At 40.7% G+C, this 13,689-nt stretch overlaps 1 protein-coding gene across 37 annotated transcripts in view; it reads right to left on the reverse strand.

The window, feature by feature from the left end:
- The window catches only part of ZBTB20 (zinc finger and BTB domain containing 20), a 621,054-nt gene that overhangs the window by 279,345 nt on the left and 328,020 nt on the right, over nt 1-13,689 (reverse strand). Inside the window, exon 10 of one of the 37 annotated variants that reach the window (XM_025199628.1) lies at nt 3,580-3,715. The exons of 35 other annotated variants lie outside the window; for them this stretch is intronic. The gene's annotated coding sequence lies outside the window, so the exon portion shown is untranslated. Of the gene's footprint in view, nt 1-3,579; nt 3,719-13,689 lie in introns of all 37 variants that reach the window. One more of the 37 variants, XM_025199622.1, reaches the window with a different exon arrangement.

Below are 13,689 nucleotides of genomic sequence, written 5' to 3' on the forward strand. Positions count from 1 at the left end.
AAGGGACTGGATTAGAAGAAGGAGCCTTATAAAGTAAAACAGGAAATAGGCTCATTGAACACATCAGCAGCACAGAGTTAATCTAAGCAGAAGCTTTCGCTGCATTCATTTTCTATGCCAGGCATGATTGTCATAAGACATGATTACATTCTATCAGTTTAGGAGCTATAGCTTGAACTACTATAGAAAACTGGTTTAACGTGATAATCATGTTAAGACATTACGTAGTTCCCTTGAAGATGGGGTAGACAATTGCATGTTTTAAGCACTTCAACAATATTCACAGAATCAAGCATTTAAGATAAATTGCTATATTAAGTGCGTTATTTAGGAGGTTTTTTCAAAGGCAGGGTTTCAAATATGTTCCAAGTACGTCTCTTTGAAATGTTCATGCTAAATCATTTTGATGCCTACTTAATATATTATTTATTATTTTTATGGTGCCCAATAATGTGGGAGGCACTTAAGAGAACAAGTAAAAGCTGGCAGCAGGCCCCTGCCCCAAAGGGCTCACAAACTGGATACTTAGCATGAAATCCTGGCTTTGCTGCTGTCAGTGGGTGCTGAGTTTAATGGGGTCAGGATTACATCCACAGAACAGGGGATAATGATATTTAAAGGCCACCAACCCTAAAAGCCACCTGTGATAGATTATTCACAGACATGGGCCAAATACTACTCTGTTCATTCACTGAAATAGGCAATGGGACTAAACATGAGAAATGAGCAGTGGTGCAGACATGCTCAATATTTGCTTGATAAGCAGGATTTCACACAATGCTAGGAATTGAGAGGATGCTAGACTAACTGCCTGATACAAATAGCTGAAAAATCTGTGAGAAACTACATGTGCAACAAAAGACTGATTTAGCAGCTCTACTAAGTAGTAATTTAGGTGAGCAGTAGATAAACAGACTTTCAAACATTATTTCATCACAGTCACCACATTTGAAAATAATGCCTTTTTTTTCAGAGGCACTTAGTTTAACATGCGAGGAATGTACCAACTTGGCCAAAATAACTGGTTCATACTTATTTCCAAATACCTGCCATTCCTGCAGGCATTTAAGAAGCTAGTCAAATACAGCATTATAGATACCATGGTGATATGAACCTTTAAAAATACCCACCATGGAATGATAGGTTCCGATGTGATTTTCCTTGCTTTAAGCAATTTGAGCTAGATCTTTGGCATTCTCTTATAAATAATGAAAGCTACACACTGCACTTTTATAACATCTTTCATCTAAGATCTCATAACTTAATTAAGAGGGACACTGTCAGGATAAAAATCATATATTTTTTATTAAGTAATTTCCTTACCTGTGTTACTAATAACACTTTGGGCTATTAAGCTGAAACAATTTTTAAATCTAATTTAATCTTCTACTATTAACATTTTTTGCTCTTGTTTTATTTTGGGGGGGAAATAAAAATAGGGTTATCAGCTTTACTTTTGTTTCTAGTTGTTTTCACTTGCAGATTTTCATGTGCTAGAATAATGCTCTTCCTTTGGGGTGGTAAAAACACTTTAAGTAACTATTTTAATCAAAATAAAACCTAGTTCTATTAACATTTACAAAAATAAAACAAATGCTTCTATTAATATAAGGCGTGTAAGGCACTTAATAAAACTAAAGCTCATATTTCGGTGCAAAGCTACCAAACACTATACTGTATTCCTGTTATTCTCAACACAGTTAATGAGGAAGGTGAGAATTGTTGTTGTTGTAATTTTTAGTGATAAGAGCATAAAAATCTGGCTTACCATGAGGAAAAGTACATTTAAGGTGCTGAGAGAAGTGATATTTTTGTGCAATTGACCTTCTGAAAGCACTCCACAGTCATGCCCTGACAGAAGTGCATGGGTGCAGAGTGCTTTAAAAGTGCCCAATCATGCTTGTTGCATTTAATGAAGGTTCACATGAGGGAGTACTGCATCCAGTACTGGGTGCCACACTTTAAAAAGGATGTGGCCAGCCTGGAGAGAGTTCAGAGGAGGGCCACCCGTTTGGTGAGAGGGCAGCAGGAGGAAAGGACTATGAGGAGAGACTGAGGGACCTGAACCTGTTCAGCAAGAGAAGGCTGAGGGGGGACCTGGTGGCTGCCTACAAACTCATCAGGGGAGATCAACAGCAAATAGGTAGAGCCCTTTTCTCCCCAGCACCACCTGGGGTGACAAGGAACAATGGTCATAAGCTGATGGAGAAGAGGTTTAGGTTGGAGATCAGAAGGCAATATTTTACAGTTAGGGTGGCCAAAATCTGGAACCAACTTCCCAGGGAAGTGGTCCTCGCCCCTAGCAAATTCAAGAGGAGGTTGGATGGTCACCTGTCTGGGGTCTTGTGAACCCAGCATTCATTCCTGCCTGTGGCAGGGGGTCAGGCTAGATGATCTGATTAGGTCCCTCCTGGCCCTAGCTACTATGAAACTATGATACTATGAAACATATGAAGGCGCTCCAAAGTGGAGCACCTTCATTAACTTCTGTTTGTCTATGTGAGTGAGCAGGGCCGGGCTGCATCAGCCCAGCTCCACCCCTGGTGCTGTCATCAGGAAGGGATGGGGGAGAAGGCAGGGGAGGGAGCTCTGGTCTGGGTTTTGCCTAGCCTGTGCTGGGGGGGAGGGGGGCAGGTGGATTGGAGCCCCCCTGAGGTGGGGGGCTCCAATCCACTTCCCCCCCCCCAAGTGCCACCTGGGCACACCACAAACCAGTGCTCCCTCTCCTGCTTTCTCCTCACTCCCATCCTGAAGACAGCCCTAGAGCTGGGGGGAGGGGGAAGGCGGGGGAAGGTTTGGAGAGATCCAGCCTTTCTCTGCTTTATCATCTCTGAAGTGGAGCTCAGTCCCTGCCTTCAACCAAACAGAGAACATCTGTTGGGTTGGGGGGTTTGCTGTAACTCATATTGCTTTATGTGAAGTGCCATGAGTTGCAGCAGGGAGCTGCACATCTGTCAGCGCCCTTAACATACTCAATTCAGCCTGGGTCTGCTCAGAGATCAAGAAACATACAGCGGCATGATCAGAGTCTTCATTCAGGTATTAGTTTCAGTAGAGACTGTGATCACAGAATACTTCTTAATAGCAACTCTAATTTTAGTCACATCATTAGACTTCAAGTGTTCTGGGGCAGGCACTGTGTTTTCTTCTGGTCTGGCCAGAACCTAAAAGATTTTAGGTCCAGCAATTGCTACAGTACTTATTCTTACAGTTTCCACTTAGCCCTTGGGTACACTGAAACACAGAGGAGGTAAATAATTATAGCCTTACAAGTCAAGTGGTAGAACCACAAATGGAGTCCAGGGCTACTACCTCCCACTCCACTGACTGCACACTAGACTACATTGCATCTAACTATCATTTCAGCATATTTAGTATCAGGGATAGGAAACATTCTTCCCTTAGCACTCCACATAGCTAATATAGCAACAGACATATTTGTATTTCAAGCAGCTCTCTTTGCTTAACATGAAGTATATTCTTTGCCTCTCCAGGTCCTTCCAGGTTCAACAGTCAGAAAAACAGGGATTTACTTGCATCTGTGGAGCTCCTGTCTTACAAGCAAAGAGGAGTTTTTACCTTTTGTTTTGCTTTTTATTGGTCCACTGCTTAGACATCAAGCCCAGGGGAGACTGCCAGCTACTAAACTTTTTGAGCAGGTGGAGGTTGAAATGGAAAGCAGGTCATGGAGTCAACAGCAGCGAGTCAGCTCAGCCTGCTTTTTGAAAAGAAAACTATAAGAAGACTGGAAAAAATAAATAAAAATAATAAAACATACAGCCAAAAGGAATCTCAGGAGCAGTCAAGAGCAACACAGTTGCGCTAAAGTTAACTTTAAAGAATTCCAACGAAGCCTGATATTCAAAATAGAATCTGACACTGTTGTGGAGATGAGTCACTTAGATGAGAATTGTTAGTTCTTTACAGGATCCAAATGAGATACTCCTGGTGCTCTGTTGTGCATTCAGTCTTACAACTAGATGTGTCTAGTACTTCTCAGGGCTAAAGAGTTCCATAGTTCAGTAACCCAGAGACAACAAAAAGTCAGACCAAAGGCCACCTTATTATCAGATCTGAGAGATGTGCAGGATGTGGAGGTCTTGAATCAAATACATTATTAACCTGTCTGAAAATATGCTTAATTTAAGGCATTGTGTGGGCTATCAAAAGCAGCCTTTTGTTGGCTGATTGGACTGGCTGACTGGACTGACGAGTATTTGCTCTTCACTAGAGTCAATCTAACAGCTTTAAATCAATCATTTATTATTCCATAACATAGCATCATAGCGGAGTGTTAAAATCTGTTTAAGTTGTACACAATTTCCATAGAGAAACTGAAAGGTTACTTCCAAATATTTTGAAACAGGGAATCCTCAGGTCAGAGCATAATTTGCTAGAACTACAGACCGTTTCACAATTTTTTGCCCATTCAGGAACCAGGGCATATGATCTACTGCTTAAGGCACAGGTACAAGCATCAAGAATTTGATACATATACAAAAGATAAACTTGCTCTGTAGCACTCATCAAGATTTTCAACCACTTTTTGTTTCAGTTTCCCCATTTTTACAGTATTTTGAATACTGACATGGAAGGTGTATAAATACTGCAAAGTTTGACTACTGTTAAACGTATTTATCTGGACTGATCAAACTGGCATTTTATAGATCTGGTAGCATAAATTCTGTGATCTGATCTTAGTAAGAATAGTTGTTTATAGCTGTTTTCATTAGTCATTCAATAGCTATTTTTAATGAGCAACTGTATTTATAACTAGAAAATGTAAACTTTAACAGTGAAATAGCACTTTGCAAGTAAAATATAATGTAATTTTAAATGCCATGTATCAAATTGGAGAATCCTGAAAATATTTTGCCTTCTTTCTAAGCCATTATTAAAAGCAGAATAGGAGATTTAAAGCACTATTGCTCTAAGCTAGTACAGTCAAGTCAATAGCCTTCAATTCTTCATGTGCACCATCTGTCCACTTTAACAGAGTCATATATACATCTTCAGAGGGGAGATTTGACCCTACATTTCTACCTGAGTATTGCCAGGGGATTCATTTTATATTTAAATGCAAACCCCTGCATCACCAATGTAAAGCCATTACTGAAACCAGAGCAGAAAAAGGCACAAACAGCTTTCATAACTTAGAGATAATGCTTAAGCAATTACATTTTCACTCCAATTAATGGAAAAAAATTCCAAAGCTAGATGCACCTGTTTACAGAAGAGTTAACACAGACTCTGAGAGCTGATAACCTTATCTCAAGAGTAGCCTTAGCACACAGTGGAGGTGCTCACGGCATAGTATCCTGTATTGCTAAAGAGATTAACCAGAGTATAGTTTTTACTCACTGGCCTCCTTCCTTTTAATATAAAGGGCAAGAATTTCAAGTTAACTATTATCCTGAAATAATTCTATTAGGACCCTGCACAGCAACATTTATTACGTGTGTCCACTCTAAAGAGAGGTAGCAAAATATAGGTAGATGACTTCCCAGAGTTGAATGCTGATTATGTTAGGAGAGAAAATATGTAGCACATATCTCAGTACTATATAATACATAACACAGTAAACAAAATATTACTCTTTGGTCCAGCCAATGAAAATAAATAAAGTATATATATTCTACATCTCTCTCTCTTTTCCCCCCCCCATCACCCCTTTCCTCTTCTCTCTCCCTTCCTTCCTTCTCATGCATTCTCTAATTCATTCATTCATGCATTCATTCTCTCCCTTTATCACCCACATATCCACTCATCATATAACATGTCCATCTTCTGTCTCTTACCCAAACACATTCTTGAGTCAGGATCAGTTCCTCATCCTGAGAGGAGCCCACCTACTGTGGTGGTTGCTGGAGATCATTGCAGGCACTGGGGAAAGATGTGCTCCAAAACTTGAGAAGGAGACACTCTTGTAGCAAATGAGGGGCCACAAGGGGGGAGAGAAGGTCCTTGCTCTTGGGGAGTGGTGGCTATTGGAGGAGAGAGGGGATGAGGTGGGGATGAGGGAGAGAAAGAAAGGAGGAATAAATTCCAGAGTCCCAAAAGGAGCCACTCCTGTGCTAGCTGGGGATGAAGAGGGCCCTGAAGAAAGAGACAGGAAGTGAATGGAGTGAATTAGTCTTTCAACATTAGGTGTGGCATCTGTAGGGCAACCAAAGTAGGGGTACTGTGCAACAGCTCAACACAGAAATGTCCTCCAAGGACAAGCACTCTGGCCATGTAGAGCAGCCTTAATCAGGCCTGCTGACAGAGCAGCACAGGGCCCCAAAACTTGAACAAATGCCCTTGCTGTTCCAGTCGGGCAGTGACCCTGACCAAGCGATCTGGGTTCTGTTCCTGCCTCTGCAACTAACCAGCATAATATCCCTTCTCCTCTCTGTGACACACTTTCTCCGTCTGTCCCTGGGACTTCTGTAAAAGGCTTCATTCATTTAATGCTATAAAGTTCTTTGAAATCCTCAGAAGCCTGATGTTATATAAGTGCAAATTATTATTCTAGATCTCAATATATATCCAAAGCTATTTCAGGTATTACCAAAAGGCTCCACTGCAACACATTAAATTGCCATTGTACTGAAAAATAATTAACAACCTACATTTTGGTTCCATTATTTGAACTATTTGACTGATTAGCAAATTAAACCAAATCTTTAAGCTGCCGGGGGAGATATCAGAAAACATTACAAAGCAAGGCCAAGGAAGAGATGTCTGAAAGGAAATGGGACTAAAAATGAGAATTGGAACCCATTTATTCAGCTCATTAAGGCAAAACAGCAGGTAAAAGTCAAAGTAATCAGATGCACTGACAAAAGATGTTCCAAAGAATACTACAGAAAGTGATCTAAATGAACCCTAGCCAATAATCGGGACAACCAAGTAATCAACAGACCAATCCAAAACAACTGACAAAGTTTATAAAAATGGTATATACTGCCCCAGACAGAGGCATAACCAAGGGTTGCGCTTGGTTTTAATCTCAAATAAGAACCAACATAAATGTCAGAAGCAGTATACTATGGTCTGAGTACAGACCTGGTATGTAGGGGATCCTAATCATGTCTCCAACAATGTAACCCCATGTAGTTTTAGGCAAATCACTTTGCCCTCTCTATTCTCTGAGCATAACAACGTCATACTGACTTCAAGGTCAAATAATAATATCCCTTCTGAACCAGGGGAAATTTGAAACTAGGTTCAAAGTCATTGGCTAACCCCTTGATGGTTTGGATTGCAACTATGGATCCAAACAAATCAAAAGTTTGATGGCATACCTGACAATGAACGTTATAAGACTTCATTACTTTTAACTCTAGCACACTGAGCTATAGCTAACATCTGCATAGTGCTTCAAGAATGAAAAAATTCTATAGAAATCCCCCATTATTATGAATAGAAAAAAGCATATTTAAATTACAAACCAATTGCCACTACAATTCCTGGGTTGTGCTGGTTAAGGTATTGGACCAGATTCATACCTAAGTATGAAGTGGTGTAGTTGTAGGGAAGTCACTGCAGCCGTGGTAGGTTGCATTCTCTATACCCATGTGTGGGTGGGGAGCATCTTTGAAAAACTTTCTGTGCCACTAGCTATTTACTCTACTAGCAGAACTTTCTCTTCCTTTCCGTTCCTGACTCCCCATATTCCTGCCATGGCAGGATTTCTTGCCCTTGCACCACATGCCCAGCTGTACTCATCAAAGTGGAAAACCTGTCAGCATTGTCTGAAAGGCACAGCTTGGGATAATTGCTCCTCCTAGCTCCCCTGTCAATGAATATTATCATATTCTTCTCCCTGGTAAGGTTGCTGCAGCACTTCATACATCTGTACTCCGAGCCGTGGAACAGATCTGTTTTCCTTTAACAGAGTGTGTAAAATTGTCGCCCAAAGTGAGGGAGAGCCCAGTTTTAAATTTTGAAAGAACCAGTGTCAAAAGCTCCATTCACACGTTTGCTTTCATGATTGCCTTGTATGTCCCAGATGTGAGGAAATGAGAACACATGTCTATATACCATTTACAAACACAAGTCCATATAAGAGCTCAGAATGGATGTTTGTCATCGCTGTACTAGAATCATCACTTCATACATCTAAATACATTTGTAATCTACATATTTTAAGTCTATACTCTAAATGTTTTAAAGGAAAAAATATATAACACTACCTTTATCCTAACAACTGACACAGTGGCCTCTTTGGCAATGGCAATATTTAAGAAAATATGTGGAGTAAGCAGATACAATATTTAGTGGGTGCACAATAGATCCTAAAGGAGAAATTTTCTATTTATATAAGGCCTCTGTCTTGGCAGTATCTGAGCTCCTTATAACCTTGACTGTGTTCTTCCTCACAACCATCACTCCTGTGAGGTAGGAAAGTGTTGTTATTAGCCTCATTGCATGGATGGAGAAATGAGTAACAGTGATTGAGTCTGTGGTTGCAGAGGAAGCCTATGGAAGAGTAGAGAAAAGAAACCAAAACTTTTCTCTCTCAGACTAGTGACCTAATGACTGGTCCTTCCTTTCTCTGAGAAAAGCTTCCCAAAACACTTCATAGGTTTGTGGTTGAAAAGAGGGCCCCAATTGGGTCCCCAGTTTTGCCCAATTTTTGCCCCCAGTTTTGCCCAGTTGGGCAAAACTCTTACTGGACTTCAGTGAGGCCAGGACTTCACATTTCATAATGACCTCTAAATGCTCTTTGTTGTTTCCAGCTTCTGTTTCCCTCTAGAGAAAAAAGACCAACATAGAAACGCCATGATTACGTGGAAGTATCCATCTTCCTTAAAAGGCCAGTTTAGCTACACAACAATGGCCAGCAGGAAAGAATGCATTAAAAAAATAAAATAAAACCTATGCCAGTACCTAGCACTGGAAACAGTTAAACCCAAAGACATTATTGACAGGATGTTCTGGCTGCTGCTTGTTTCCATTTCTTACTGCTATAGGCAAAGGCCTTCTTGTTATTCAGATACAAAGAAACATTTTACACTGCTGGTTGGACTTTCATGGTGGTCTCTCTCGCTTCACCTTCAGCCGTGCACCTGCTGCTCACAAGGGAATTCTTCATGTTGATACATCTGTTTGCATTTTTTTAATAAAAACAAATTAACCTATACATTTTAATGTCAAGTCAGGGCTGTCTACAGAACAGTTCTGATCTGGCCCATCTTTATTTGAAACAAAAATGAGTCAATCTCAGATTCAACCAAACCAAAGATGGGCTCCGTGGAGTGTTGGAGAGATACTTTTAGGGGGTATCAAATATCTAAACAAACAGGGTAATGCCCACGTTACAGACAATTCAGGAGACGATGCTCCTCCCTCTGAGCCACTAATGAAATAATACCCATGGTCTCCTTCAGCCAGGCCTAAAAAACAATTTAGTGGCCCACCTGTCAGAGTGGAATTCAAAACCCTGACTTTGGTGCCCAGCTTCCTTAGTCAGGGAATGGGGAGAGGTAGTCACAAGTCTGCATCCTGAGCAACCCCCTCTAGGGATCTGCACAAAGGGCAGTGTAGTCTGAGAATCTCTAACTGCCTTAGGTTTGAGACAGGTCCTGAGCCTGCTTAGCTATGCCAAGATGATGCTTGGCTTGGACATGTGCAGTTGCATCACTTCAGAGCACACAGAGTACTTTACTAGTGAATATGTAGGCATTTACAGGCCTTCAAGAGCCCAAGGATTAGGTGGGGTTTTGCTGGATCACTCACTTGGACTTGGGCACCTAAGTTTCACTTAAGTCCTTTTCTTGATCTGGGCCCTGATCTAAACTTTGATCAACCCTTGTCTCTCTTGCTTACCACACAATTCACATATGCAAGCACAAACACAGACACAGACAATAGGTCTACAGGTATGGAGATAAAGATACAGTATACTTTTCCCGAAGTGAGTGAGACAATAGGTCTACAGGTATGGAGATAAAGATACAGTATACACTTCCCGAAGTGACTTGGTATGACCATGAAATAACTTTATGAGTTTCACTGGACACCCAAAAACTGATGGACACAAAATCTCTAGTCAGCTTTAGAAATTTATGCCAACATGTATAAATATACATAAACACAATTCATATATATTAAAAAGTAATTGGTGCCTTTTTCTCTGTATATTTTTATGCTGTGAAATGAAAGAAATGAGACACAAGAATGAGTAAAACTACACGCGCGCACACAGAGAAAATTATGTGGCCTTCTCCAGAATGAAAAGGAAATTATTAAAAGTTGGATAAACAACAACTGAGGATGTGACAGGGGCAGCTGGAGAACCACACTGGGGGACAGAACTTCTAAGTGAATCTGCACACAAAAAAAAGTCTCCCCTGACAGTCCGTTGTTCTTCAAAGAGAATAATGATTCTAGAGATGAGTTTGCATTTGTCTTCAGATGTCACAATAAATGCTAAGAAAGCAACTGAATGAGAGTTATTGTTTCCTCGGAGAGGGGGAGGATTTAGGTAGGATGCTTAAATTCTTCAGACCTGTGCCTCATGATATGAAGTCTTTTTGCAGCAGTAGAATGCCAGTGGGAAATACAGAATCTATCCAGGGTGCTGGGATCATAGAGTCCAAAGGGACTCAATTCAAGAGGGCTGCTTGGAGATCTGTGAAGACATGGTATAGAAACCCAGGGCTACAGTGGCCCCAGTTATGCCCCACGGAGACAAAGATACATCCAGGCATGAAGGGAATAGTGGTAGTTCTGGAAGTGATAGGGAGCATTTGTGCTTCCCCATACCATCAGCATATAAAATGTCTCCATGGGTTCAGTGGAGATTGTATTCAAATGAGGTATGTACTAGACCTTAAATAAAAAGTTGTGAGCTGCCTTTGCAGGGAGTTAGGATTATATCCACGTCTGTATCCCATTCAGACACTCATTCCCGGAGGAATGACCATGGCAAGCAATGCTAGTGGCCCCCTTTATGGTCAAAAGCATCAATAATAACACTGTGAGTCCTCTATGTGTTCTAACTTCACCCAAGCGTACTTTATCTGGCATAAACATAAATCCTACCTCTGCAGAACACGTTACTTTTCCCAACAACTGACAACTGTAGGAAATGGGGCCCTGATTCCATCGACAAAAGAGAGACTCCTATAAATGTCTGCTTGTATATTTTGGGCCTGGTGATGTCTTTCACAGTTTGGAGTCCAATTTGCCTTTTGGACATGTTGGTTGGGATTCACTGCCTTCTCCTTAGTATCCAAGCTTATGAGAGAAGGATACACTCATTTTACTTCATCGCCTATCTGAACTTGCTGTTTAATTTAATTTACACTTTTGAAATTACATCTCACAGACTGGAAGTAAGCTATGTCCCCACACCTCCCATAGAGGAAACACCAATACAGAACAGATCGCTTCACCTGCCACTGGAGAGTGGTATCATTTGTAAAAAGACAGGTCGAATCAACACATGAGACTGATATCAAAACTAATTCATGGTAGCTGGCCACAGGCAATCTAACTCAATATTTTCAAGACAGAGATAATCCAACTTCTTTTCAGGAGCTTTCATTGCTGTTCTGGCAACTACATGCACATTTCAGTGGTACACTCTGCATCTCACTTGCTAACTTCTATGGTCCTCTCAAACATTTCTAGGTAGCCATGGCACCCATGAAACCTGGGACTGGGTTAAAAAGCATGAAAAAATTTAAAAGGGATTTCCTGGAGAAGTTATGCATAGGATGGTGCTATCATACAGGACCTTGTAGGCTAAGCTAAGGTCTTGCTAATGTAGAACTTCTTGGACTAAAAACCTAAGAATCTACCTGGCTGTCCCTAAAGACCTAAGGTGCAAAGTTCAGATCCAGATCCAAAATAACACTAAAATCCATGAATGTCTGGATCCAGGTTTCGGGTCTAGTTCATTACAGTGACAGGAATTGGCTATGTAGTCTGGATCTGGCTCTAAATCAAGGGAGCTCAGAGTGGTGTTTTGGTTTGCCTATGTCTGCTCCTCCCCAGACTCTAAAGGCATTCATAAGTTTGGTTCTTCTTTAAATATGGCTTCTTTAAAGCTGAGATTTTACCGTTTTAATGACTGGATTAAATTTGCAAGTTTCAGAGTATCTAACACATTGAAATAAGAGAAAGGAAAAAAAGAGCTATTGCTAGAAAAGGTTGAGTGCCTGAAATCAGGGCAGCTCAATAACTGACAGGGAACTGTAAAATCCTTCGCATTTTTCCCCATCTCACAGTCCTACTGTACAATGGAGGGCTCAGACTGTTTCAGGTTTAGGGGGAAATTTATTAAAAACCCTAGGGTTCAGAATGAAGCCTGTTTGATGTCTTGCTCTCAGTAGCAGGGTGCAAAGAAACTTGGTCTTGGCAGGACACTAATTTCTGATGTTGTCAATTAAGAAACTTCTGATGGTGTGTTTGATGGAAAAATCTCTCAGAGAGTGTTTTTATTGAAATACCCAGTTCCAAGCCCTGGATTATTAGGTTAAGCTCCGTCAGCAGCAAGACCAATATAAATGCTTTTCATACCATCTGCCTTGATGCCTTGACAAAGAAATAAATAGAGGAAAAGAAAGAAGAGAAAATGTGTGGGTCCCAAGATCCCTGATTTCAACCTGTTTCCCCTTAGCACAAAAATAAGGAATTCAGGCCCTAAGACTATAAAATGACAAATGTGAATATTTTTTTTCTTTTTTAAAATCTTTACAGAACATTCGTGTCGCCCAGCATTCCAGGATTTGAATAGTTTATGTTTTAAAATGGGGAAATTAATTTAAAATAAGTCTATGGGCAGTCAAATGATTTTCTGTCTACCCCACTCCCATCTGCATAGTGCTTGCAGCAAGATATGCATTTTATATTTGGCACTTAGGAGGTATTATATCCAGGACTCGGGCTATTGAGAAACAAATGAGGGTGATGAGTAGCATTCTAGGTAGGCAACAGGCCCAGTTAGCAGAGGACAAGGGAGGATAGCATCTTACAGAGGTAACCAGTGATTCCTCTGGTTAGTTCAAGAGTGGTTCCGTGAGGATCCACTCATCTCTCAAGGTAGCTGTGACATGGAGTCCTCAGGATTAGCTGCAGGAAAATAAAGGAATGGGGCAGGGATCAGGCCCTAGCTTAGTCATGTATTTCCTTCACACCTTAAACAAGAAAAAGAGGAAAATTAGAAAACCCAGATTTAGAACTTTATTTAACCACTGGAAAGGAAACACTTGTCAACAAGACACAGAGCAATACCCTGGAATCTGAGGTATATTTACACCAAATCTGGAGCAGGGTTTTACGGCTAGTAAAGAAAGGCCCCAAGATTTTCTTCTCTGCATGCTGCCTTCCCACTCCAAACTCCCATGGGGGCCCTGAGATTTTTTTGTCCATGTTTGTCCTCTTTCCTGGCTATGACTGAGGATATAGGTCAGCAGGAGCTTCCATCTCAGAACACAGACATAAAATCTAAAGAGGCCCTGCAGGGTTTGCCTATATATAATAAAATAAACTGCTATTTTTTATTTTTAACTAGTTTTAAACTTTTTTTTGCTTCCTCAGTTTTCTGTAGCAGCATCTTATGTATCAAAACTAGTTTCTTCCAAACAGATTTGTTCTTTTGCACATGAAAGATACTTTTTCCTTCCTAGGCCTAGGGAATTAAAATGAAAAAGGCTTCTTCCTGTTCACAAATCGGTCACCTTTGCCTGCTTCCCT

Source organism: Alligator sinensis, unplaced genomic scaffold (genome assembly GCF_000455745.1).
Source record: "Alligator sinensis unplaced genomic scaffold, ASM45574v1 scaffold343_1, whole genome shotgun sequence".
Lineage (NCBI taxonomy): Eukaryota > Metazoa > Chordata > Crocodylia > Alligatoridae > Alligator > Alligator sinensis.